The 27,942-nt window shown below is 41.7% G+C and overlaps 1 protein-coding gene across 3 annotated transcripts in view; it reads right to left on the minus strand.

The window, feature by feature from the left end:
* The window catches only part of PCBP3 (poly(rC) binding protein 3), a 277,993-nt gene extending 250,469 nt beyond the window's left edge, over positions 1 to 27,524 (minus strand). For all 3 annotated transcript variants that reach the window (XM_062175040.1, XM_062175028.1, XM_062175047.1), the window contains exon 1: positions 27,483 to 27,524. The gene's annotated coding sequence lies outside the window, so the exon portion shown is untranslated. The remainder of the gene's footprint in view (positions 1 to 27,482) is intronic.
* Positions 27,525 to 27,942: the final 418 nt, after the last annotated feature.

Genomic DNA, 27,942 nt, shown 5'->3' on the forward strand with positions numbered 1-27,942 from the left:
TTAAAAAAAAAAAAATCACAGTGAGGAGCCAGTGTTGTGGGCGTAGCAAGTGAAGCCACCACTTGCAATGTCAGCATGCCGTATGGGTGCTGGTTTGTGTCTGAGCTACTCCATTTCCGATCCATATCCCTGCTAATGTGCCTTGGAAAGCAACGAAGATGACCCAAGTATGTGAGCTCCTGTCACCCATGATGGAGACCCAAATGAAGCTCCTAGCTCCTGGCTTAGCCTAGCTCAGCACTGGCCATTGCATCACCAGAGGAGGGGGGAGGTGGAGTGAACCAGCAGATGGAAGATCTCTCTCCCTCTCTCTCTTTAACTCTTTTAAAATAAATAAATAAATATTACTTTTTAAAAAACATGTTAGTATAGCTATTATCAGCAAAAGAGAAAATAACAAGATTTGGTAAAGATGTGGAGAAACTAGTGACTCTTTTGCCCTGCTTGTGAAACTGCAAAATAGTGAAGCTGCTGTGGAAATGACATGATAGTTCCTCAAAAACATGTAAACACAGAGTTAGCATCTGATCCAACAAGTCCACTTATGGAGCTGTGCACAAATTCAGTGAAAGCATGGACTCAGGTATCTGTGCATCCATGTTCATAACAGCATCATTCACTAGAGCCACAAGGGAGAAAAAGCCAAGTGTCCATCGAAGAATGAATGGATGAACCAAATGTAATACATACATACAAGGGAATATTATTCAGCCTTAAGAAAGAAATTCTGGGTCCAGTATTGTGGCCCAGCAGCTTAAGCAGCTGCCTGCCACATAGGCATCCTTTGTCAGAGCACAGGTTTGAGTCCTGGCTGCTCTGCTTCTGAACCAGCTCCCTGTTAATGCAACTGGGAAAGCAATGGAGGATGCCCAAGTACTTGGGCCCCTGCCGCCTATATTGGAGACCCAGATGGAATTCTAGGCTCCTTGGCTTCAGCCTGAACCAGCCCTGGCTGATGCAGTCATTTGGGGAGTGAATCAGCAGATGGAAGATCTCTCCAGCTCTCTGCCCTTCCCTCTCCCTCCTTATCTCCCTCTCTCTGTCACTCTGCCTTTCAAACACAAAATATTTTTTTAAAGATTTATTTATTTATTTGAAAGGCAGAGTGACAGAGAGGGCAGAGGCAGAGAGAGAGAGAGAGAGAGAGAGAGAGAGATTTTCCATCTGCTGGTTCACTCCCTAGATGGCTTCAATGGCTGGAGCTGTGCCGATCCGAAGCCAGGAGCCAGGAGCCAGGAGCTTCCTCCTGGTCTCCCACATGGGTGCAGGGGCCCAAGGACTTGGGCCATCCTCCACTGCCTTCCCAGGCCATAGCAGAGAGCTGGATCGGAAGTGGAGCAACTGGGACTCGAACCAGTGCCCATATGGGACATAGGCACTGCAGGCAGTGACTTTACCCACTATGCCACAGCACCGGCCCCAGAAATATTTTTTAAAAAAAGAAATTCTGGAACATTCTACAACACAGAGAAACCTTAAAGGTATTATACTAAGAGACATAAGCCATTCACAAAAGGACAAATATTGTATGAGTACATTTATATAAGATACCTGAAGAGGTCAAATTTATAGAAATAGAATGCACAGTAGTGGTTGCCAGGATTAGGAAGGGAATTATTATTTGATACAGTTTCAATTTTGAAAGACTAGGGGCCAGCAGCATAGGGGGTTAAGCCACTGCCTGAGATGCTAGCATCCCACATGGACGCTGGTTCAAGTCCCCAGCTGATCCACTTCTGATCTGGCTCCTTACTAATGTATCTGGGAAAACAGTGGAAGATGGCTCAGGTTCTTGGGCCCCTACTACCCACATGGGAGACCCGGAAGAGGCTCCTGGCTGCTGACTTCAGCCTGGCACACCCCTGGCCGCTGCGGCCATTTAGGGAGTGAACCAGCAGATGGAAGGTCTTTCTTTGTGTCTCTCCTTCTCTCTCTGTAACTCTGCCTATGACAGAAGAAAGAAAGAAAGAAAGAAAGAAAGAAAGAAAGAAAGAAAGAAAGAAAGAAAGAAAGAAAGAAAGAGGAAGAAAGAAAGAAAGAAAGAAAGAAAGAAAGAAAGAAAGAAAGAAAGAAAGAAAGAAAGAAAGAAAGAAGGGAGGGAGGGAGGGAGGGAAGAAAGAAAGAAAGAAAGAGAAAGGAAGGAAGGAAGGGAGGGAGGGAGGGGAGGGGAGGGGAGGGGAAGGGAAAGGAAGGGAAGTGAAGGGAAGAAAGAAGATAGATGGTCATGCAAAATATGAATCATAGGAACACTTAAAATGGTGAATTTTAAGTTATATATGTTTGACTACAATTAAAAATATATACATTTGCTATGGTTAAAAATATAAACAAGAGATTAGAAGCTATAGAAAGTAGGGGTAGGTGTTATGGCACAAGTTAAACCTCCACTTGGGACACACATCCCATATGAGTGTGCCTGGGACTGAGTGCCACCTATACTTCTGATCCAGCTTCCCACTAATGTGCATCCTGGGAGCCAACAGAAGATGACTCAAGTACTTGAGGCCCTGTCACCCACATGGGGGAACTGGGTGGAGCTCTGCTCCTGACTTTGGGCTAGTCCAGCCCTGGCTGTTGTAGGCATTTGGGCAGTGAACCAGCCAGATGAAAGATTCTCTCTCTGTAACTCTGACTTTCAAATAAAATAAATAAATCTTTTTAAAAATCATAAATGGTTTTAAAGCAGATTAGGTGCTGCTGATTCTTTCTAGAACTGGTGAGCTAGAAACTAGGTCAAAAGAAAATATTCAAACTAAAGCATAAGAGACCAAATTCTAGAATATAAAAGAGACTACATGAGAATAGATGACAAGAAATCTAACCCAATTTATCAGTTTCAGAAGGAAAGATGACGATGTTGAAGCAATATCTAAAGAAAATGGCAGTGACTTTTCCCTACTGATGAAAGATATCCAACAGATAACTTCAAGTAGGTATGCATGATACTTAGTAAAACTATAGAGACCAAAAAACAGTAAGAAGATTCTTTAAATGCAATAGAAAACACAGATTATCTCCAGAGGAATAACATTAACTATTGATTGCTGAACAGGAAGCAAAAAAGCCAGTTGCTGAGGAAATCTATCCCCAGTATGCTGAAGAGAATTATTCCAATATTAAATTCAATATACAGGGCTGGCGCTGTAGCACAGCAGGTTAAAGCCCGGCCTGCAGTGCCAGCCTCCCATATGGGTGTCAGTTCAAGTTCCGGCTGCTCCACACTTTCGGTCCAGCTCTCTGTTAACATGCCTAGGAAAGCAGCAGAGGATGTCCTGAGTCCTTGGGCCCCTGCACCCAAAGGGAGACCTGGAAGAAGCGCCTGGCTCCTGGCTTCGGATCAGCTCAGTTCCGGCCATTGTGGCTATTTGAGGAGTGAATGAAAGACCTCTCTCTGTCTTTCTCTCTGTGTCTGTGACAACCTCTGTCTGTCTGTCGCTACCTCTTTCTGTAACTCTGTCTTTCAAATAAATAAAATAAATCTTTAAAAAAAATAAAAATTCAACATACAGGAAAAAGTTTAAGATAAATGTCAGTGATACGAAAATAACAAAGGAAAAATTTCTAAAACTCTCCACATTTTTAAAAGGAAAAACAGAAAACCAAAACAAACAAACAAACAAAAAAAACCTGTCCAAATCATCTTTTCAAAATTTAACCTTTAACTAAAAGGTTGCTATAATCTGGGGAGCATTTTCCTAAGGATAAATGGTTGAATGCCATAAGAGACAACCTGCAACATTTTAACTTTCCTTTGCCATTGTTCCCAACACTACAGTAAATACCAATGGACTGCAATCTTTGTGGAAGCCAGCACCTTGGCAGCCATAGAACGCAAGAGAACAGGATGGAGCTCATTCACAGCCTCACCCCCAGAAAACTGCCATTACTTGACACAGCTAATGGGTTTCCCTTGCAAAGCTGTCTTTATTTGATGTGGCTCAGAGCTCTCGCAGTCTCAAATGTATTTTCTTCAGAGTTGTCTTTCAAAACAATTGTAGGTAACTGTTTAATTTTTGTGACTGCCTGAGATAGTGGATGATATTTAAAGCAAATAAACAGATAACACAAAAGCTTACAAAGAAACACTAGGGAATGAGAAGTTTGTAGCGAATTTTTTTTTAAAGATTTATTTATTTATTTGAAAGTCAGAGTTACACAGAGAGAAGGAGAGACAGAAAGAGAAAGAGAGAAGTCTTCCATTTGCTGGTTTACTCCCAATTGGCCACGACAGCTGCACCGATCCGAAGCCAGGGGCCAGGAACTTCCTCTGGGTCTCCCACACAGGTGCAGGGCCCAAGACTTGGGCCATCTTCTACTGCTTTCCCAGGCCATAGCAGAGAGTTTGATTGGAAGAGGAGCACCCTGGACTTGAACCAGCATCCATACCGGATGCCGGCACTGCAGGCAGTGGCTTTACCTGCTAGGCCACAGCGCCAGCCCCTGTAGCGAATTTGAAAACCTCCAATATATTCCTGGAAATCTAGAAGGCCACTTGCATAAACAGAGCAGTATGCCTACTGAAGGCTGTTTGCCGAAGAAATGAGAAAACCTTGAGATAGCCCTAAACTCTCACGTTGGACTGACTGCAACACACTGCACAAGCACTGCTAAGGTAAGAATTAAAGTATAACCCAAGATACACAAGCCCCCTAGGAACAATTAGGAGACTTAGGGATTCTAGGCATTTAAGGAACGTTCTATCCAATCATCAGCTAACTACTAAGCTAGCCAAGCAGAGACTTCAGTGACAATAAATGACAAAGAACAGACTTTCAAAGTCACTAAACAAACTACTACAACAAGCAGCAGCAACACAAAAATTAAAGGAAAAGAATCAGATTTCCAGAGTTGCCATATTATACTATCTAAAATGTACAGTTTCAACAAATTGTTATTATATATACAAAGAACAAAGTATGGCCCATACATGGGGCGGGGGGGGGGGGGGGGAGTGTGAGTATTAAGCAATCAGCAGAAACTGTGCCTGAGGAAGTCCAAATGTTGGACTCAGTAGGTGAAAACTTCAAATAACCCATTTTAAATATGTTTACATAACTAAAGGAAACCACATCTAAAGAAATAGAGTTGGCCGGCGCCACGGTTCACTTGGCTAATCCTCCACGTGTGGTGCTGGTACCCGGGTTCTAGTCCCAGTTAGGGCTCCGGATTCTGTCCCGGTTGCTCCTCTTCCAGGCCAGCTCTCTGCTGTGGCCTTGGAAGGCAGTAGAGGATGGCCCAAGTGCTTGGGCCCTGCACCCGCATGGGAGACCAGGAGGAAGCACCTGGCTCCTGGCTTCGGACTGGTGCAGCGCGCTGGCCATAGCGGCCATTTGGGGGGTGAACCAATGGAAGGAAGACCTTTCTCTGTCTCTCTCTCACTGTCTAACTCTGCCTGTCAAAAAAAAAAAAAAAAGAAAGAAAGAAAGAAAAGAAATAGAGCAAAGAATGAAAATGATGTCTCACCATATAGATATCAGTAAAGAAACAGAAATTATAAAAAAATAAACTAAATAAAAATTCTGGAATTAAAAAGTACAATGACAGAATGAAAAATTAATTACAGGGGTTAACAGTAAATTTGAGCAAGCACAAAGAATCAGTGAGCTTGAAGATAAATCAATAGAAATTATCCAGCCCAGGAACAGAAAATAAAAAGAAGTAAAATAAGTAAGCAGACTCAGAGACCAGTAGGAAATTGTCAATAATGCCTTTGTCAAAAACATCAATATATGCATAACAAAACTAAGAACCAAAAATGTGTCAGATTTTATGATAAACATTACACACCAAAGATGCTCAAAAAATCCAAAGATAGGGGCCAGTGCTTTGGTGCAGCAGGTTAAGCCACCGTCTGCAGTGCTGGTAATCCCATATGGGCACTGATTTGAGTCCTGGCTGTTCCACCTCCGATCCAGCTCCCTCCTGGTGCACCTAGGAAAGTAGTGGAAGATGGCACAAGTCCCTGGGCCCCTGCCACCCACCCAGGACACCTGAAAGAAGCTCCTGGCTTTGGCCTGACTCTGCTCTGGTCATTGCAGTCATTTAGGGCATGACCCAGCAAATGAAACATCTCTCTGTCTCTACTTATCTCTCTGTAACTCTGCCTTTCAAATAAATAAATCCTTAAAAATAATAAAAACATACAAGGATAAATCCAATGACACCTAGACCTAGATATGTCATGATCAAACTATCAAAAGACAAAAACAAAGAGAATTTTGCAAGTAACAGGAAGGCAGACTATCAGACAAACTACTTACATCAAAAATCATGGAGGCCAAATGGCTGTAGGATAACATATTCAAAATTACCAAAGAAAAAGACTATAAAGAAATGGAGTGTAGAAATTAAGTATATCCCATATGACTTCCTTGGTTCAATTCCCGATTCTAGCTCCTGACTCCAGCTTCTTGTTCCCTAACAGGCAGCACTGATCGCTCCAAGTAACTGGGTTCCTTGTACCCACATGGAACACCTGGACTGTGTTCCCAGTTCCCAGTTTCTCCCCAACCTAGCAATTGTGAACATTTAAGAAATGAACCAGCAGATGGTAGCACACTCTCTCACTCGCTCTCTCTCTTGCTCTCTCTACCTTGAAATTAATTTTTAAAAAGAAAAAGAGAAAAGCCATCAAACAAGAATTTTATATCCAGAAAAAATTATCCTTCAAAAGCAAAGGATAAATTAAGACATCCTCAGGAAGCAAAAACCAAGAGAACAGAAGACCTGCTTTATAAGAAATACTAAAAGGAGTCGATCTTCAGGATGAAACGAAGATACTAGACAGTATCTAGTATATATATATATATATAGAGGATACTAGACAGTAACTAGAAACAAGATAAAGAGAACTAGTAAAGGTAACCATATGGAAAAACAGACAAGATGGCACAAATGTAATTTTGTTGAGACCAGTATTGTGGCACAGCAGGCTAAGCTGACATTTGCACCAACATCCTATTTCAGAATGCTGGTTCGAGTCCCAGCTCCTCCGCTTCCATTCCAGCTTCCTTCTAATGTGCCTGGGAAAGCAAAGGATGGCCTTAGTGCTTAGGCCCCTACTAGCCAGTTCAGAGACTGGCATAGAGTTCCTGGCTGCTGGCTTTAGCCTGACCCAACCCTGACTATTATAGCCAATTGAGAATTAGAACAGCAATTGGAAGCTCTCGATCTCTTTCTCTTTCAAATAAATACATAAGTATTTTTTTTAAATATATTTGATTTATAACCTTTTTTTGTATCAGATTTAAAAGATAACTGCCAAGGCAATAATTATAAATTTTGGTTAAAATGTACAGAATGTATAAAGATGTAGTTTGTAATGACAATAACAGTAAAAAGGAAGAAGAAATGAATATATACCAGAAGAAAAGTTTTTGAATACTACTGAAATTAAACTGGTATCAATCCAAACTAAACCATTATAAAATATAAAAAGTAAGCCCCAGGAAACTCCTAAGAAAGTAACAATAAAAATAGTTTTAAAAAATGGCAAGGGAAGGGGGAGGCCAGCACTGTGGAGTAGCGGGTAAAGCCCACTGCCTGCAGTGCCAGCATCTCATATGGGCGCCAACTCAAGTCCCAGCTGCTCCACTTCCCATCCAGCTCTCTGCTATGGCCTGGAAAAGCAGTAGAAGATGGCCCAAGTGTTTGGGCCCATGCACCCACGTGGGACACCTGGAAAAAGCTCCTGGCTCCTGGCTTCGGATAGGCTCTGCTCTGGCTGTTGCAGCCATTTGGGGAGTGAACTAACAGATGGAAGACCTATCTCTCGCTCATTTGCCTCTCTGTAACTCTGCCTTTCAAATAAATAAATAAATCTTTTTTTAAAATGACAAGGGAATTTAAAAAGCAATGAAATAATGAAGTTAGTAAAAACCAAAAAAGACATGACACAAAGAAAACAAATAACTAGATGGCTGACATAAATCCTACCTTTTCAGAATTGCATTAATTTTAAATATATTAAATATCACTTTAAAGACAGATTGTCTGGGCAGACTTTTAAATAATCTAATTATATGTAATGTACAGGAAACACACTTTAAATTCAAAGACTCCGCCGGCGCCGCGGTAGGCTAATCCTCCACCTTGAGGCGCCGGCACACCGGGTTCTAGTCCTGGTCGGGGCACCGGTCCTGTCCCGGATGCCCCTCTTCCAGGCCAGCTCTCTGCTGTGGCCCAGGAAGGCAGTGGAGGATGGCCCAAGTGCTTGGGCCCTGCACCCCATGGGAGACCAGGAGAAGCACCTGGCTCCTGCCATCGGATCAGCGCGGTGCGCCGGCCGCAGCACGCCAACCGCGGCGGCCATTGGAGAGTGAACCAACGGCAAAGGAAGACCTTTCTCTCTGTCTCTCTCTCTCACTGTCCACTCTGCCTGTCAAAAAAAAAAAAAAAATTCAAAGACTCAAAAAGGTTGAAAAGATTAAAAATAACAATAACCAAAAGTTAATTGGAGCTGATATAACAACATCATACAAAATGGTCTTAAAACAAAATTTAGAGATAAAGAGCACCTTATAATAATAAAAATGTCAATTCATCAAGAAGATATAGCAATATATGCATATGTATCTAAAACAAAGCCCCAAAATGCATTAAACAAAAAATTAACAGAAATGAAGGAACAATTAGATAATTCAACAGCAGTAGTCAGAGATTTCAATACTCCATTCTCAATACAGGATGGAACACAACATGGAAATAAATTAAACAATACTATAAACCAATTAAATCCAAGAGACTTCTATAAAACATTCCATTCAGAAAACACATTCTCAAGTACACATGGAATGTTCTGCAGGACAGATAGGAAACACGTCTCAAAGGACTGAAATCATACAAAATATGCTCTCCAACCACAAGAAATTAGAAATCAGTTACAGGCAGAAGTGTGGTGCAACAGTCAAAATGCCACTTGGGATACCTGCATCCCTTATCAGAGAGTCAGCTACTCTACTTCCAAACCAGCATCCTTCTAACGCATATCCTGGGAAGGCAGCAGATGATGGCTGAAGTACTTGAGACCTTGCCACCCACATGGGAGATCCAGATGAAATTTTCAGGTCCCTGGCTTCAGCCTGGCCTAACCTTGGCTGTTGCTGGCAACTTGGAAGTGAATCAGGGCCGGCACTGTGGTGCTGTAGGCTAAACCTCTGCCTGTGGCACTGGAACCCCATAGTGGGCGCCGGTTCGAGTCCCAGTTGCTCCTCTTCCAATCCAGCTCTCTGCCATAGCCTGGGAAAGCAGTAAAAGATGACCCCAGTCTTGGGCCCCTGCACCTGCTTGGGAGACCTGGGAGAAGCTCCTGGCTCCTGGCTTTTGTTCTACTCAACTCCAGCCACTGCAGCCATCTGGAGAGTGAACGAGCAGATGGAAGACCTTTCTCTCTGTCTCTCCCTCTCTCTGTAACAATACCTCTCAAATAAATAAATAAAATCTTAAAAAAAAAAAAAAACTAAGTCAACCAGCAGATGCAAGATCTCTCTCTGTCTGTGTCTTTCTCTCTGCATCTCTTTATCTTTTAAATAAAATTAAAATAAAAAAAATTATTTTAAAAAAGACAAAATAATAACAGAAATTTACAAAAGTCTCAAGTTTGTGGAAATTAAACACACTTCTAAATAACCAGAGTCAAAGAAATCACAGGGGAAATTAAGAAATACTTCGAAATAATTGAAAATGTAAACATCTATGTAAAAAAAAGAAGTATCTCAAAGCAGTAACCTAAACTTCCATCTTTAAGAAATTAGAAAAAGCAAACTAAACTCAAAGCAATAAAATAACAAAAATTAAAGAAAAAGTCAATGATATAGAAAACAGGGACAAACAATGAAGCCAAAGCTGATTCTTTGGAGAGGGCAACAAAATTAACAAATTAACTTACCAAACTAACCAAGAAAATTAGAACACACAAGTTACTACAATCACACATGAAATTACCAACTTCATAGAAATAAAAGAATTCTTATACCATAAACAAGTGTTTGCCAACAAATTGGATAATGCAGATAAAATGGACAAATTTCTAGAAAAGCAAAATCTATCAAAACTCACTCAAGAAAGTAAATCTGAATAAACCTAAAACCAGCAAAGATGTTTAATTAGTAAAGACATTGAATTAGTATTCAAAAAATATCCCACAAAGAAAAGTCTAAGACCAGATGGCTTCATTATTGAATTCTATCAAACATTTAAAGAAGAATTAATATCAATACTTATAATTTAAAATAGAACTTAGTATAAAATAAGACTGGGAATGGGAGAGGGAGGGAGAAGAGGACTGGGTATGTGAGTGGGAGGGCAGGCCCGGTGGGAAGAATCACTATATTCCTAAAGTTGTACTTATGAAATTTATGAAGTCTGTATTCCTTAAATAAAGGTTTCTCTGGGAAAAAAGTCAATACTTAACAAACTAACCCAAAAACTAGAAAAGAAAGGAATACAGGCCGGCGCCGCAGATCAATTGGCTAATCTTCTGCCTTGCGGCGCCAGTACACCGGGCTCTAGTTCCGGTCGGGGTGCTGGATTCTGTCCCAGTTGCCCCTCTTCCAGGCCAGCTCTCTGCTGTGGCCCGGGAAGGCAGTGGAGGATGGCCCAAGTGCTTGGGCCCTGCACCCCATGGGAGACCAGGATAAGCACCTGGCTCCTGCCATCGGATCAGCGCGGTGCGCCGGCCGCAGCACGCCAACCGCGGCGGCCATTGGAGGGTGAACCAACGGCAAAGGAAGACCTTTCTCTCTGTCTCTCTCTCACTGTCCACTCTGCCTGTCAAAAAAGAAAAAAGAAAAAAAAAAGAAAGGAATACTTCTCAACTCATTCTAGGTCAGTATTACCTTGATACTAAAACAATGCAAAGACACCATAAGAAAAACAACTACAGGCCAATACCCCTTAGAAATACATATGTATATTAGCTACTACCAATCAGAGAAAATATGTGGTATTTATCTTTTTTGGTCTGGCTTATTTCACTTAGCATAATGGTATCTAGCTGCAAAAGACAGGAAATCCATGAGTGAAATTGACATCTTGGGATTTGATTATTGTTTATAGCCTTTGTCAATAATATACCATGTTGAACAGAAACTTTTCTATTTTTTATTTGTTGAACTCTTTATGTAGCAGAACATGAAGCCTGTGATTATTAAGTAAATTAAAAATATTACTGCAAAAATTAAAAAAGGAAAAAAAGAAAAGAAGGATGAAGAGGGGAGGAAGGGAAGTATCACTATATTCCTAGAATTCTATCTATGAAATACTTGAAATTTTTCCCTTTATATTAATTTTGAAAATTAAGAAAAAAAGAATACAGACATAAAAATCTTCAACATATCACTAACAAACTAAAGTCATTGACATATATAAAGTTTTTTATACCATGACCAACTGGGGTTTATACAAAGAATGTAAGGTTGGTTCAACACATAAGAATGAATTAATGTAATACATGACATTAATAAAGACAAACAACACACAGCATATCAACAGTATGCATAAAAAGCATCTGACAACATCCTATACCCCTTTGTGATAAAAAAAAAAAATTCTCAACAAAATAGGAATAGAAGGAACCTCCTCAGTTTAATAAAAGGCATCTATAAAACCCATGGCTTGACAACCTACTTGATGGTAAAAGCTAGAAAACCTTCCCTCAAAATCAGGAACAAAAGAAAGCTGTGTAACTTGACCAAAACAAATCCAAAAATGTGCTGAAGATTGTATCTAGGGAAATTGTGCAAGAAAAAGAAATAAAAGACATCTAGATTAGGGAAGGTAGACTAAAAGTACCTATATGTACAAATGAAATAATCTTATATATAGAAAATCCTTAGGAACCACTAAAAAACAATGACAGCTATTAAATTCCATATATATGGATTGGAAAACAATATTAGGATGGCAATATTTCCCAAACTGACCTATAGAGATTTGATGCAATCCCTCTCAAAATTTCAGCTCTTTTGGTTTTGTAAAAATATATAAATTACCCTTTAAAATTATATGGCAATATAAGGTACCAGGAATAGCAAAATAACTTTAAAAAAAAGTTGGAGGGTTCACATTTCCCAATTTGAAAGCTTACTACAAGCTACAAGACTTCAAGCTTCAAGATATTGTGGTGCTGACATAAAGGCAGGTATATAGGTCTATGTAATAGAATAAGAGTCAAAAACTAAACCCATATTTTATGGTCAATTAATTTTTTGAAAAGGTGCTAAAAATACACAAAGTAGCCTTTTCAGCAGATGGTACTAGGATAAATGGATAGCCACCTGCAGTAAAATGAAGTTAATCTTCTCCCTTATACCATATATGCAAGTTAACTCAAAATGCAAAAACATAAACTTAAGAGTTAAAAACTTTAAAGCTTTTTGAATAAAACAGGCATAAATCTGTGTGATTTAAAGGTTAAGCAATGTTGTTTTTAAATATCACACTTAAGGTATAAACAACAAAAGAAAAATTAGGTAAATTGGACTTCAACAAAATGAAAGCCTTTTGCATGTTAAAGGACACTACCAAGAAAGTACAGAGACTGTCCGTACTGGAGGGGAAATACTTACAAACATGACTGACAAGGGACTAGTAAATAGAACATAATGAGAACTCTTTCAACTCCATAACAAAAAGACAAACAAACCAATTTTTAAATGAGTAAAGGATTTCAATAGTCATTTCTCCAAAGATACACAAACAGCCAATAAAAACATGGAAAGGTATTCAACCTCATCAGTCATTAAGTAAATGCTAATCTTTTTTTTCTCTTTAAAGATTTATTTATTTATTTATTTGAAAGTCAGAGTTACACAGACAGAAGAAGACACACACACACACACAGAGAATCTTTGATCCACTGGTTCACTCACCAATGGCCCTAACAGCCAGGGCTGGGCTGATCCCAAGCCAGGAGTGGGGTACAGGGGCCATCTTCTACTGCTTTCCCAGACACATCAGCAGGGAGCTGGATTGGAAGTGGAGCACCCATAAGGGACACAGGAGTTGCAGGCAGTGGCCATACCCAGTACACCACAATGCAGGCCCCAGAAAATGCTAATCAAACAGCCCACTACAATGGCTATAATCAAAAACTTGGGAAACAATAAACATTGGAGGGGACATGGAGAAACTGGAAGCCTGATGCACTGCACCTGGTGGCAATGGAAAATGGTCCAGCATCTTTGGAAAACATTAGGGCAGTTGTTCATGTAGTTAAATGTGGAGTTACTATAGGACTCAGCAATTTTATTCCTAGGTTGAAACAGAGACAAAAATATTTGTGTCTTTGCACTTGGGACACCCATGACCCACAGTACAGAATGCCTGGGTTTGAGTTCTGGCTCTACTTCCAGTCCAGCTTCCTGCTAACACATACCCTGGGAAGCAGCAGATAATGGCTCAAATATTTTGAGTCCCTGCCACCCCCATAGGAGACCCAGTTCCAGACCCCTGATTTTGGACTGGTCCAGCCCAGCTATTGTGGTTACTTGGGGAGTGAACCAACAGATGGAAGATATCTCTCTCTGTTTCTTCCAAATTAATTAATTTAAAAACTTATTCCTGACTATTTAGAGTACACTGTCCAAAATGGCCAAAAAAGTAGAAAAATATCCAAATGCCTACCTACTAATGAAATAAACAAAATGTTATATATCAAATAACAGATTATTATTCAGTCCTGAATGAAGTACCAACATACACTAAAACGAAGCTTGAAAATACAGTAAGTGGAAAAAGCTAGACATGGCCGGCGCCGTGGCTCAGCAGGCTAATCCTCCGCCTTGCGGCGCCGGCACACTGGGTTCTAGTCTCGGTCGGGGCGCCGGATTCCGTCCCGGTTGCCCCTCTTCTAGGCCAGCTCTCTGCTGTGGCCAGGGAGTGCAGTGGAGGATGGCCCAAGTGCTTGGGCCCTGCACCCCATCGGAGACCAGGAGAAGCACCTGGCTCCTGCCTTCGGATCAGCGAGGTGTGCCTGCCGCAGCGCACCAGCTGCGTCGGCCACTGGAGGGTGAACCAACGGCAATAGGAAGACCTTTCTCTCTCTCTCTCTCTCTCTCTCACTGTCCACTCTGCCTGTCAAAAATAAAGGAAAAAGAAAAAAGCTAGACACAAAAGGCCACATTTTTATTGTCCATGAAATGTCCATACACACAAATCCTTGCAGACAAAAAGTTGACTAGTGGATGCCAAGGAATGGGGAAAAGAGGAGCAGGGAGCTGCCATTTAGTGTGTGTGAAGTTTCTTTGTGAGGTGATATGAATGTTCTGCAGTAAGTGATGATGGCTGTGTCACCTTGCAAAAATACCCAAAACCACTGAACTACAATTTCAAAAGGAAGAATTTTATAATGTGAGAAATACAGCCCCAAATTTTTTAGATAAAACAAAGAATTTTTTAGAAAATTTTATTTAATAAATATAAATTTCAAAAATACAACTTTTGGATTATAGTAGCTTTTTTCCCCCCATAATCACCCTCCCACCCACAAACCATCCCATCTCCTACTCCCTCTCTCATCCCATTCTTCACTAAGATTCATTTCTAATTATCTTTATATACAGAAGATCAACTTAGTACCTACTAAGTAAAGATTTCAACAGTTTGCACCCACACAGACACACAAAATATAAAGTACTGTTTGAAGACTAGTTTTACCATTAATTCACATAGTACAACACATTAAGGACAGAGATCCTACATGGGGACAAGTGCACAGTGACTCCTGTTGTTGATTTAACAATTGACACTCGTATTTACGATGTCAGTGATCACCCGAGGCTCTTGTCATGAGCTGCTAAGGCTATGGAAGCCTCTTGAGTTCTCAAACTCCGACTTTATTTAGACAAGGCCATGATCAAAGTGGAAGTTCTCTTCCCTTCAGAGAAAGGTACCTCCTTCTCTGATGGCCTGTTCTTTCCACTGGGATCTCACTCACAGAGATCTTTCATTTAGGTCATTTTTTGCCACCATGTCTTGGCTTTCCATGCCTGAGAAACTCTCATGGGCTTTTTAGCCAGATCAGAATGCCTTAAGGGCTGCTTCTTAGGCCAGAGTGCTGTTTAGGGCATTTGCCATTCTATGACTCTGCTGTGTATCCTGCTTCCCATGTTGGATCATTCTCTCCTTTTTACTTCTATCAATTATTATTAGCAGACACTGGTCTTATTTATATGATCCCATTGACACTTAAGCCTATCTTTAGGATCAATTATGAACTTAAACTTATCACTTTAACTAGTAAGATGGCATTGGTACCTGCAAACTTAATGGGATTTGGAGTCCATGGCACGTTTCTAGCTTTACCCTTAGGGGTAAGTTCGAGTAAGCATGTGCTGAACTGTACATCTCCTCCCTCTCTTATTCCCACTCCTATTTTTAACAGGGATCAATTTTCAGCTGGATTTAAACTCCTAAGAATAATTGTGTGTTAATTAAAGAGTTCAACCAATGGTATTAAGTAGAAAAAGAAAATACTAAAAAAAAATAAAATAGTAAGCTGTTCCTCGACAATCAGAACAAGGGCTGATTAAGTCATTAAAACAAAGAATTTTTTAAAGTGAAATAAAAATACCTTTAGATAACAAATAAGGAATATATACCTCCAGCTGACCTGTAATAAAGAAATTTCTAAAGAAAGTTCTTTGGACAGAAGGGAATCAATCACAGAATAAAAGTCACAAATGTTGAGGTGAGTATTTGCTGCAGTGGTTTAAGTCATTGTTTGGGATGCCCACTTCCTGTATCTAAGTGCCTGGTTCCAGTCCCAGCTATTTGATTTTCAGTTCAGCTTCCTGATAACACGCACCCTGGAAGGCAATAGATGATAGCTTACACATTTGGTTGAACGTCCAAATGGGAGACCCAGATGGAGCTATTGGCTCTTGGCTTTGGCCTGGCCCAGCGCTGGATGTTGCAGGCATTTCCAGAATGAACCAACAGATGGAAGATTGACCTCTCTCTCTCTTTTTTAAATAAAAGGAAAATAAATAAATAAATAAATAAATATTTTAGATTTTTTTTTTTTGACAGGTAGAGTTATAGACAGAGAGAGAGACAGAGAGAAAGGTCTTCCTTCCATTGGTTCACTCCTCAAATAGCCACTATGGCCAGCGCTGCGCCGATCCAAAGCCAGGATCCAGGTGCTTCCTCCTGGTCTCCCATGCAGGTGCAAGGGCCCAAGCATTTGGGCCATCCTCCACTGCCCTCCTGGGCCACAGCAGAGAGCTGGACTGGAAGAGGAGCAACCGGGACTAGAACCCGGCGCCGCAGGTGGAAGATTAACCAAGTGAGCCACGGCGCCAGCCCCCCATAAATAAATATTTTAAATAAATAAAACACTGGGTTCCTGTCCCCTAGGTTTGAAAGGTAATGATTTTTAAAATAACAAGTCAGAAATGTCAACAAACAATGAAGACCAAAGAAAGAATGAATGTGTGAATAAATCTAAACATTGACTGCTAATACTATTAGTAATATTGTTAATATATAACAATATTGTTTAATACTAGCTCAACGAGTTTTAAAAGAACATCCAGAATTAAAATATATAATAACAAGCATATGTGAATCTGGGAGGGTGAATGACCAAGTATTCTAAAAATCTATGATTGCTGTATTGTCCAAGAGGAAGGTAAAAGGATAACTGCATTATCTGAGTAAATTAATAATACATTATCTGATTTACATTAAAACCACTAAAAGAAAGAAAATAGGGGCGTAACCTAAATCTACTGGAGATGGTAGAAAAATGGAATGATGGAAAAACAGATTATTTTTAAATCAAAATATCAGTTTAAAACCATGCAAGAGAGAAAACCAAACACAGAAAATGAAGGACAAAGACACAAGTAATAGGATTGTGGATTTAAGCCCAAATATCAGTAATTATGATTAATGTAAATAAATTGTTTCAATTAAAAGACAAAGACTGTCAGCTTATATGAAAAAATAATTACACTTTTTGCAAGACTTATCTAAAGTATAAGACTATAATAAGGTTGAAAATAAAATGACAAAAAAAAAAAGACATCATGCAAATATGAGCCTAAAAGCTTGCTGTGGCTACATTAACATCAAACATGCCAGCAGAGGCAGAGAGTCATTACCAGAAAGAATGGACAACTTCTAAGAATTCAAGACTCAATTCATCATGAAGACACAGTTTTCAATCTGCATGCCTCTAATAACAAAGTCTCAAAATATATAAATAAAAATGGACAGAACTACAAGGAGAAATAAGATAAATTCATAATCATAATGAAATTGTGTAATTATCTTAGCAATGGATGTAACAACTAGACTAGACAAAAAACTAGTAAGACATGAGTAATAAGCTTATAATTTATAGGCCTTATTCTGGGCTATAAGCATATCAGCAAATTGTGAAGGGCTCAAATCAGAGAAAGTAAGATCCAGGTCAAGGCAATTATGCTGGAGAATAATAAAATGATAAGAAAATATGCATGTGTTTGGAAATTTTAAATATTCCTTTAAATTACCTAGGAATCAAAGAAAAGTCATATGGGAATTTCAAAATATACCAGATGATAATATCTCCAATCACATATTATATGAGGCAGCTGAACAGTTATTTATAAGGAAATATATCACCTTAAAGGTACATATTAGAAAAAGAAAAGTTACAAGCTAACAAATATTCATATGAAATTACAGACAGAACAACTATAAGAAAGCAAAACTGAGGAAAATTTTACTTCTAGATGCAAGTACAAAAATTCCAAACAAAACTAAGTCATCAGAATCCAGCCATATATTATAACAATAATCTGGTATGACCAAGTTAAATCTATATAGTAGTCATCTGTGGGTAACAGAACACCAAGATTTTAATTCCACTTTTAATACTCATCTTTATTTTAGAAATTTGTTAAATAAACATATATTACTTTAGGAATCAGGAAAAATATTTCTAATTAATAATTAATTTTCTACCAAACTCTCACCCTTACAAGGTCAACTATTTAATAAATGAAAAGAACAGAACAAGAGTTCGCTCAGCAAAGCTATTTTGTCTGAGTAACAGAAAGCTACAAGGTCTTATATGTCTCAGTGTCTCTATTTGGTTGACGGAGAACAAAGAAAAGGTAGATAGGAGTAGAAGATTTACAAAGATAGGGATGTGATAATAGCAATTCGTAGGCTTTTTCTCAACCATTAAGGGAGCAATCTCATACACAAACGTGTCTATAAATAGACTCCATATTGCACTTTAATGAATAATTTAAAAGCACTTTGCAAACAGGGTTAAGAAAACAGGAACCTGAATGTTCAAAAATCAATAGTTCTGTCCTATCCCAACCTACTAAGTTACAGAAACAGATATCTACATTTTATATTAATTTTTTAAAATGCTGGAAGTCAGATAATTATTAAAAGACAAACACTTACATGCTTTGGTCTAACAGTCCTACCTATAGGAATTTATCTGTCAGAAGTAATATGGTACACACAATTTTTATACAGAATATTTGCCAAAGCATTATTTATGATGGTAAATATTTTATTTTTTTAATATTTATTTTATTTATTTGAAAGAGTTACAGAGAGAGATAGAGAGAGAGGTCTTCCATCCACGGACTCACTCCCCAAATAGCCGCAACAGCTGGAGCTGCGCCGATCCGAAGCCAGGAGCCAGGAACCAGGAGCCCCCTCTGGGTCTCCCACATGGGTGCAGGGGCCCAAGGACTTGAGCCATCTTCCACTGCCTTCCCAGGCCATAGCAGAGAGCTGGACCAGAAGAGGAGCAGCCAGGACTAGAACCAGTGCCCATACAGGATGCCGGCGTTTCAGGCCAGGGCTTTAACCCACTAGGCCACAGCACCAGCCCCAATAAAATAAATCTTTTTTTAAAAAATCAAAGAAATAGACCGATTAGTACAAACACCCCCTCAGTAACCTAAATCCACTTCTAGCAAGAGTAACTAGAAGTCCAGTAGAGATTTGGTACATTTGTTTTCTATTACTGCGCAGTAAACCATCATAAGCTTAACAGTTTCAAATAATATACATGTAGTAACTCACTGTTTCCATGAGATTCCCAGGAATCAGCAGGATTTACTGGGTCCTCTGCTTAGGGTCTCACAGGCTATGTTCTCACCTGAAGGCTTGGCTGGGAAGGGATCTGCTTCCAAGTTCACTCAGGTTGTTTCCTGGCTCTGTAGGACTGAGTGCCCCGGGCTTCCTGTGGGCGACCCCTGGAGTCCACCCTTAGGTCCTAGAGGCCACCTGCATTTTTCTTGCTACCTGTACTTCCCCAATATAGACAGTTACTTCATCAAGCCAATAGAGGGTCTGTAATCAAATCTTCTAGCATGATGAAATTTTATATAATATAATAATCATGGAAATGGCATCCCATCAACTTTCTCATAATCTATTGGTTAAAAACAAGTCACAGGAGGCATTATACAATGGCATGAATACAAGGAGATGGGAATCAGTATAGGGCAAGAGTCTGTTCACTGCATCTAGCTTCCCAGTGCGGAGTAAGGAAAACAAGGGAAGCTTATACTGGACCAATAGACCTTTCTCATCAAGTGAAGATTTCCATAGAGAGGTAGGACTTGCACCAACCTACATGATGGATAATATTTAAATTAATGAGAACAGGAGAATTTTCCTTTGACATAAGGAGAGGTAGAAAGGCAGGACTTCCCCAGGTTGAATCTGGAGAGAATAAGCAAGATGGTTTGTTCTCGGCAAATACAAATCACATATGATGTTCAGCTTCACATTCTAATTCATCCATTGATAACCAACACACTTAGAAATCTATGGGAAAGGCCTAGAGGAGACTTTGGAAGTGGTTTGGGCTGTGATGCACTACCACTACTTAGCTTTTATGTACTTCTGTGACTGAAAGATTTCACTGTACCATCTGAAATTAGGTGTGGTCAGAATGTGTCTATCAACCTTTCCAAATTGATTAACTTTTTTTTTCATTTATTAAACTTTTATTTAATGAATATAAATTTCCAAAGTACAGCTTATGGGTTACAATGGCTTCCCCCCTCCCATAACTTCCCTCCCACCCGCAACCCTCCCCTTTCCCGCTTCCTCTCCCCTTCCATTCACATAAAGATTCATTTTCAATTCTCTTTATATACAGAAGATCAGTTTAGTATATATTAGGTAAAGATTTCAACAGTTTTCCCCATATAGCAACATAAAGTGAAAAAACTACCATTGGAGTACTAATTATAGCATTAAATAACAATGTACAGCACCTTAAAGACAGAGATCCTACATAATATTTTTTTAAAATTAATTAATTTTCTATGCCATTTCCAATTTAACACCAGGTTGTTTTTTTTCATTTCCAATTATCTTTATATACAGAAGATCAATTCAGTATATAATTAGTAAAGACCTCATCAGTTTGTACCCACACAGAAACACAAAGTATAAAAATACTGTTTTAGTACTAGTTATAGCATCACTTCACATTAGACAACACATTAAGGACAGATCCCACATGGGGTGTAAGTACACAGTGACTCCTGTTGCTGACTTTTAACCAGAGAGTCTCCATGTTCTAAAAAGGCCCAGTTCCAAACCATTTAAGAAGCAATTTTCATGGAACAAAAATCCCTCCTGCTGTGGTTTGGATGTGACTTGCCTCTCAAAGGCTCAAGTGCCGGATACCTGTTCCTCAAGGTGATAGAACTGCACCTTTAAGAGGTGTGGTCTGATGGAGGATGGTCAGACCATGAGGGCACCACCATGAGAAGGAATGGATGTAGGCTCCTGGGAGTGGATTAGCTCCAGTGAGTTTGTTTTGGTTTTTTTGGGTTTTTTTTTTGGTTTTTTTGTTTTTTTTTTTTTTTGACAGGCAGAGTGGACAGTGAGAGAGACAGAGAGAAAGGTCTTCCTTTTGCCGTTGGTTCACCCTCCAATGGCCGCCGCGGTAGGCGCGCTGCGGCCGGCGCACCGTGCTGTTCCAATGGCAGGAGCCAGGTGCTTCTCCTGGTCTCCCATGGGGTGCAGGGCCCAAGCACTTGGGCCATCCTCCACTGCACTCCCTGGCCACAGCAGAGAGCTGGCCTGGAAGAGGGGCAACCGGGACAGGGTCGGTGCCCCGACCGGGACTAGAACCCGGTGTGCCGGCGCCGCAAGGCGGAGGATTAGCCTAGTGAGCCAAGGCGCCGGCCTAGCTCCAGTGAGTTTCTACAAAAGACAGCACCTGACCCCTCTCCAGTTCCTCACTTCTTCCCTTGCCACATGACCTATTTTGCACACAAGTTACTTGCCACTCTCCCATGTGTTCCCACCATGTGATGCCAGATATCTTGTTGGACCACCAACAAGGACCACCACCAGAAACCAATTCCAGGCCATTTTGGCTTTCTAGCCACCAGCATCCCAAGGCAAATAAACCTCTCTTCCTCATATAGTGCCCAGTCTCAGCCATCTTGCTATGACTAAGACACCTCCCTTTCAGAAAGTATTACAAAGATGAAGACTCACCTTGATGCCAAATCTGAATAAGGTCAAGACCAGACAATATTATCATTGGTCAATACCTCTTATGAACATAAATGCCAAAATCCTAAGTGAAGTATTAGCATATTAGATCCAATAATATTTTTTAACGTATTACATCATGACAAAGGACACTTTATTACAGGAAATCAATGATGGCTTAAAATTAAAAGATATTTCATCTCAGCCACAGTTCAAAGAAGAAAAATACAAAATTATTTAAATATATAAGAACTAATAAAATTAAAATTTTTATGATTTTAAAACATAAAATGTATGTTCATGAATTTTTAATGTTCATCATTTTTAAAAGCTATTATCAAACCATTAGAAGATGAGACCATCCTTAACCTAATAAAAAGCATCTACCAAAAAATAATAGCAAAGTTCACAATTAAGGCTTTAACAGCATTTTCTTTCAAGTGAAAAACAGTACAAAGATAATCTTAACATAATGTCCATACAAGTTTGTCCAGTGTCCAAGTAAAGTAAAAAGGAAAAAATAAAAGAGTTAAAAACAAGGAAGAGAGAAATTAAATTATCACTAGGTACATGGAGAAACCATGTTTCTAAATCTGTGAAGTGTGGTAGGTTTCAAAGGCAGCACTGTAGATGGTGCTCAGTAAGCAGCACTGATACAATGGGAGCTCCACCTCACACATCACACAAAAGTAAGTTCCAAGTAAAAAATAAAAAGCAAATATTTAAATGAATTTTAAAAGAGGAAAATATTTTACAATCCTGGAGTAATACATATTGCTTAAATAAGACTCAATAAACACAAGCTGTAAGAAAAAGATTGTTAAGTTGACTACATTAAAATTAAACATCACAGGGCTGGCGCTGTGGTGTAGTAGGCTAAGCTGCACCTGCAAGGCCGGCATCTCATATGGGCACTGGTTTGAGTCCCGGCTGCTCCACTTCTGACACAGCTCTCTGCTGTGGCTGGGAAAGCAGTGGAAGATGGCCCAAGTCGTTGGGCCCCTGCACCCATGTGGGAGACCCAGAAGAAGCTCCTGGCTCCTGGCTTCAGATCGGCCCAGCTCCAGCCACTGGGGCCATTTGGGGAGTGTACCAGTGGATGGAAAACCTTTCTCTCTGTCTCTCCCTCTGTCTGTAACTCTACCTCTCAAATAAATAAATAAAATATTTTTAAAAATTAAATATCTGCTCATCAAAACATAATTGTTAAAGAATAAAGAATAGGACCCAAATAAAACCCAAAATATGTAAAGAACTTCTATAAAGTTCTAAAAAGGACAACCCAGAGAATAAATGGACAAAAATTCAAGAACACAATTTCTAGGAGGAAACATAAATAGCCAAAAAAAAAAAAGATAAAATAAATCTTCAAACTCACTAGTAATCAAGGAAATGCATATTGAAACAGTGAGCTATTTCATACCTACCCAACCGACAACAATTAAAACATCTGTAGATAACAAATGATTAATAAGACATAAGGAGACAAATCTTTGGTAAGGAATTTGACAACAGCTATGAGGTTACAATTGTGCCTAGTCTGTGACTCCCAGTCCCAACCCTAGGTGTACACGTGGTCCACTTTCTCCCAATTGTTTAGCACAGAGAAAAGGTGAGCCAGTGGGATAAGGCAGTTAGCAGGGGTACAGGCTGAGCAGGCTGCTCAGGGGAAGACAGGAAGTAGGATTCAGGCCAAATAAAAAAACATCAGATGCCAGACTTGTCTAGGAGGTGAATCTGGTAATTAGAATCATCTTTGTTGGGGGCAACTCCCCTAAAAATCAAGTCATTTTAGCTACTAAAACCAATATAATCAAGTTAACATGATCCTTATACTTTTCCACTAAGACTGTCTAAAACAGTCCCAACTTGTATCCATTTCCTCTTCCTATTGGCTCAGCACAACAAACATGGCCCTTCTGGAGGTCAGAAATCTGACACTGGTCTCACTGGGCTAGAATCAAGGAAAAAAACCTTCTTGTCTTTTTCTGTGCTCCTTTCTGAGCACATACAGAAAGAATCCATTTTCTTGCCTTTTCTAGAGGTTCACGACTCCCTTCTAGCAAATGTGGTTAGAGTCCTTTTCATCCCACATCACTCTGACACTGCCTCTTCTGCCTCTCTTTTCCACATTTAAGGAACCTCGTCACTTGGAGCCACTCAGATGATCCAGGATCTGTTAGGAACCTTCACGCCATCTGCTACCATAACTCCCTTGCCAGGTATTGTACAGAGTCGTGACACTTTCTGGGGATTTGAACATGGACAGCCTTCAGAAGCCACTTTTCTACCTACCACATAAACCCTCCCCACCCTGCCACACACACACTCCAACAGGATCCTAACCATTTCACAATGTCCCCCAACCTCAAGTAGAATCCCAACTCCTCCCCTCTGCCCCCATACACACCTCCAGGTGCCACACTACCACACACTCTTTCTCCAGTTACACCAAGCTTCTTGTCTTTTTCTAATCAATATATACCTATCTAAGCCCAAACAATTACAACTCACTCTCTAGGGCTCAGCACAAAGGCCACCTCATCTCTGAAGCTTTCTCTGATCCAAGCCTAAACGAATCACTCCTCCTCATACACTCTTCAGGCTTCCTGTCTACAAGCTACAGCATGTGCACCCCCAGAACCATCCACTTACATGTCCTCTCTTTACTCTGAACTGGTGAGCCCTTTAAGAATAAGAAGTCTGGCTCACACCCTGTGAGTTCCCAGAGAGTAGGCATTCAGAGAGCATTTCTGAAGCCTGGAAGAGGCAGAAGGGAGCTTTCCTGAATTTCTTTCAACAAAAAAGATTTCAAAGAGTAATCTGAGTTAAGTATACAATAAATGGGACCAAAGAATTAATTCAGGATGATCCAAAACATCTTAACAATTCATTTCTTAGGTTGATGCCCAAATTAAAATCACATGAAAGAATCTGTACAAGTGACACGCATTATTTTTCACTGCTAACCTGCAGGACAATTTTAAATAAAAATTAATGTCAAAATTAATCCCAAGAGAAATAAAGGATTAATATAAAATGATTTACAAAATGTCCTCAATATTAACAAAAGAATAGATGTTGCTCACAGGAATGCCTGGCAATTACCCAACAGTGCACAGCACATACTAAACCCCTCTCCAGGAAAAGTTGGGAACGGCATGCCAGAGTGTGAGGGGTGCTACAATCAACCCTGTTTAGGGACAAGTTGTCCCTGTGTACACATAGAGGTATATCTTATCATAAAGTATACTTTTGCAAGAAGGTGGTTGTTTAGAAAGCAAAGTCTCATGTAACATCAATGGTTTGATACTTATATCCATGCTCTAGAAAAAAAAAAAAAAACTTCCCACCTCCAGAGGAGAAAAACTAAGCAAAGGAAACAGACCATTAAGTCAGCACAATTATTCACTTTTTTAAAATGAAACAATTAGGGGTCAATGCTGTGGTGTAGAAAGTAAAGCCACTGCCTTAGTTGCTGGCATCCCACATGAGCACCGGTTAAGACTCCGAGCTTCTCTTCCCATCCAGCTCCTCTGCTATGGCCTGGGAAAGCAGCAGAGAATGGCCCAAGTGCTTGGGCCCCTGCATCCACATGGGAGACCTGGAAGAAGCTCCTGGCTCCTGGCTTCAGATCTGACCAGCTCCAGCCGTTGTGGCCATTGAGTATTGAACCAGCAGATGAAAGATCTCTCTTTCTCTCTGCTGCTTGCTCTCTCTCTCTCTCTCTCACTGACTTTCAAATAAATATATAAATCTTAAAAAAAAAACTTCAAAAAGAATTTTTAAAAAAGAAACAATTATATGGCTCAAGAATTTCAAAGGTTTGCTCAGCTCAGGTTCAATAAAACTTCCCTGTTCAATTTTCTTTTGATAATGTGAATGGCCAAATTAATTTGAAAACATGCACCAAAAATCACTCTAACACTGAAAATGAAGTCTAAAGCGGGGAGGGGAAGAAAAAGAAAGAAAGAAAAGAAAAAGAAAAAGGAAATATTTGTACAAGACCAGGTTCAGCACCATGGACAGAGGATCCAGACTTGCCTATTTATAGAGTCCTTGCCACCAAAGACTGGGAGCTTAGAGACATCAGAGCTGCCTAGAAAGCCAAGGTATCCATTCTAATGTTTAACTTGTGATAATTCCAAACACAAGCAATTGTTTTTTGTTGCTGCTGAACTTGTAGCCCAAAGCACCAGCATTCTTCACCAAGGGGATGTACAACTTGGCCTGAGACCTCTGTGAAAACATGAATGATTGCCACTGACACAAGCCAAGAGGTCCAAGAACTAAGACACTGAAACTGACACACAGGATTCAACCTTGACTGGCTGGGCTGTTTCAGGGCCCTCATGGGATTCTTCCAAATTTATAAATGCAGCATGCTTCCAACCTCTCTCCAACAATACAGAAAAGGACAGCTCTTTTAAAACAGCTGATAAAATGTACTCATGTGTTGAGCTTTTTCCCCCATAAATAGCCAAAAATGTAAGCATGAAGCTGTGTGGATTTTATGTCTCTATTGCTTCTTGGCAAAATGACGTTCTGGGGCCCACTATCACCACTAACCAGAATCACCCGTGGTAACACCAGTCACAAAGCCCTGAACTCCAGACAGGTGTCCCACCTTTCCAGTGATAAAGACTTCATTTACCATCATATATCCTTTTCGAAACCATATAAAATTGAGAGTCAACTAAGAAACTCTATAAAGTTATATCAGTTCTAAAACCCTTGTAATGAACGTACTTGGAAAACACAACAGTGTCCAGATACAAACTTTCTGAAGTGAAAGATGCCAGTGTAGAGTGAGTGCACGTGCGCTGGAAGACCCTGCTTCCCCACGGTCCTCCAGGTCTGTAAACACCCTGGAGGGCGGCTCCAGCTCTCAGAACGCAGGGCTTAATCCCTTCCTTTCGCTCGGCGCTATTGATCGCCCCAGAGTGCCACTGTTCTGCACGCTTCTCTCTGGGCCAAAATGGACAGCTTTGAGAAGTTTTAAGGTGATGAATTGCTCTTTATGGTGGCCTGGGATCGGTTCTCTTCAACAAGAAAGCACCCCGCACACTTCCTGTGAGGCCCACATCTGCCAGTTCCAAAGAACAGAAAGGTGGCCACGGCTCGCTCGGGAAAGTCAGTCAGTTCAGTGCGGAAGGGCCGCGGGAGGGCGGTGCCGAGGGCAGCGCCGCAAGCCGGGGTCTGCCCGTGACCCAGCCCGCTCTCAAAGGCCCCTCGGCCCGCGCGGCCTCAGGCCGCCGCTGAGGCTCACGCTGCACCCCCCTCAGCCGAGACCTGCCAGCCTGCGTTTCAAATTTCCCGTGCGAGAGACGAACTTCAGAGTACGAAAACACGGGAAAACACCCCAGCCAAAAATGAAAAGGCGACGCTTCCAGGCAGAGCACTTGAGGCGACCACGAGAAACGTCACGACCACCCCTCAAAAACGCCGACGCCGTGACCCAGAGGGCCCTGCGCCGCCCGCGCGCCTGCCCCGACTCCGGCCGGGTCCCCTCGGGGCCGCACCCGGGCCCGGGGACACGGCAGCGCGGCGCCCCGCGCCCCCAGACCCTCTGCTCCGTCAGAAGACGAAGTCTGCGCCGTCTGACAAGGGAGGTCCCGAGCGCGCCTCATCGCCGCTCCGTCTCCGGCCGACGACTTCCGAATCGGGCGCGTGGCCGAGACCCTCCGACGTGGCCTCTGCCGGGGTCGCCGCGCCCGGCGCACCTCTGTCCGGGAGCCCCGCCGCGCGCCCTGCCCGGGGTCCGCGCCCCCCACCGGAGACCCCGCCCGGTGCCCGTCCGGGACACCTGCCCGCGCCCCGAACCCTCGCTTCCCTCACGGGATCCCCGCCCGCCGGGTCGGAAGGAGTTTGTCGGGGCCGCGGGGTCCTCCCGTCCTCCAGCCCCTCACAGGGGGCTCGGTCCGGCACGCGGCTGCGGGGCGACCCAGACGCGAGTCCCGGACCCCCACCCTGGCCCTGCCCCGCGACTCCCCACTCACCCGTCCCGCAGCGGACGGCGAGAGCCCGCCGGCCGGTGGAGGGCGGCCGGGTGGGGCAGAAGCAGGCGGGCGAGGCGGCGGCCCGAGCCTGAGGCGGCTGAGGAGCCTGAGGCGGCTGAGGACTCGCGCTCCTGCCCGAGCCCTGCGCGCGGCGCGGGACCGCCCCCTCTATACCGATGACCAATCCCGCGCCGCCCGCCGCCGCTGGCCACGCCCCTGCACAGGGGCAGGGCCGGCGAAAGCGGGCGTCGGGGACCAATAGAACGGCGGACTGGCTATTGGCGTAGCCAATCCCAACGTGAGAAGCGTTCTGGCAAAATGCCAATTAGAGTCGAAGAGGAGGGCGGCGGGGCTGTAGGCGGGACGAAGGACTTAGTCCTATGGCGGAGCGGGCGGAACCGCACCTTGGGGCGGAGAGAAGGCTGGGCCTCGGGAGGACGAACCTTGGAAGTAGCGGGGG

This window comes from Lepus europaeus, chromosome 2, assembly GCF_033115175.1.
Source record: "Lepus europaeus isolate LE1 chromosome 2, mLepTim1.pri, whole genome shotgun sequence".
NCBI lineage: Eukaryota > Metazoa > Chordata > Mammalia > Lagomorpha > Leporidae > Lepus > Lepus europaeus.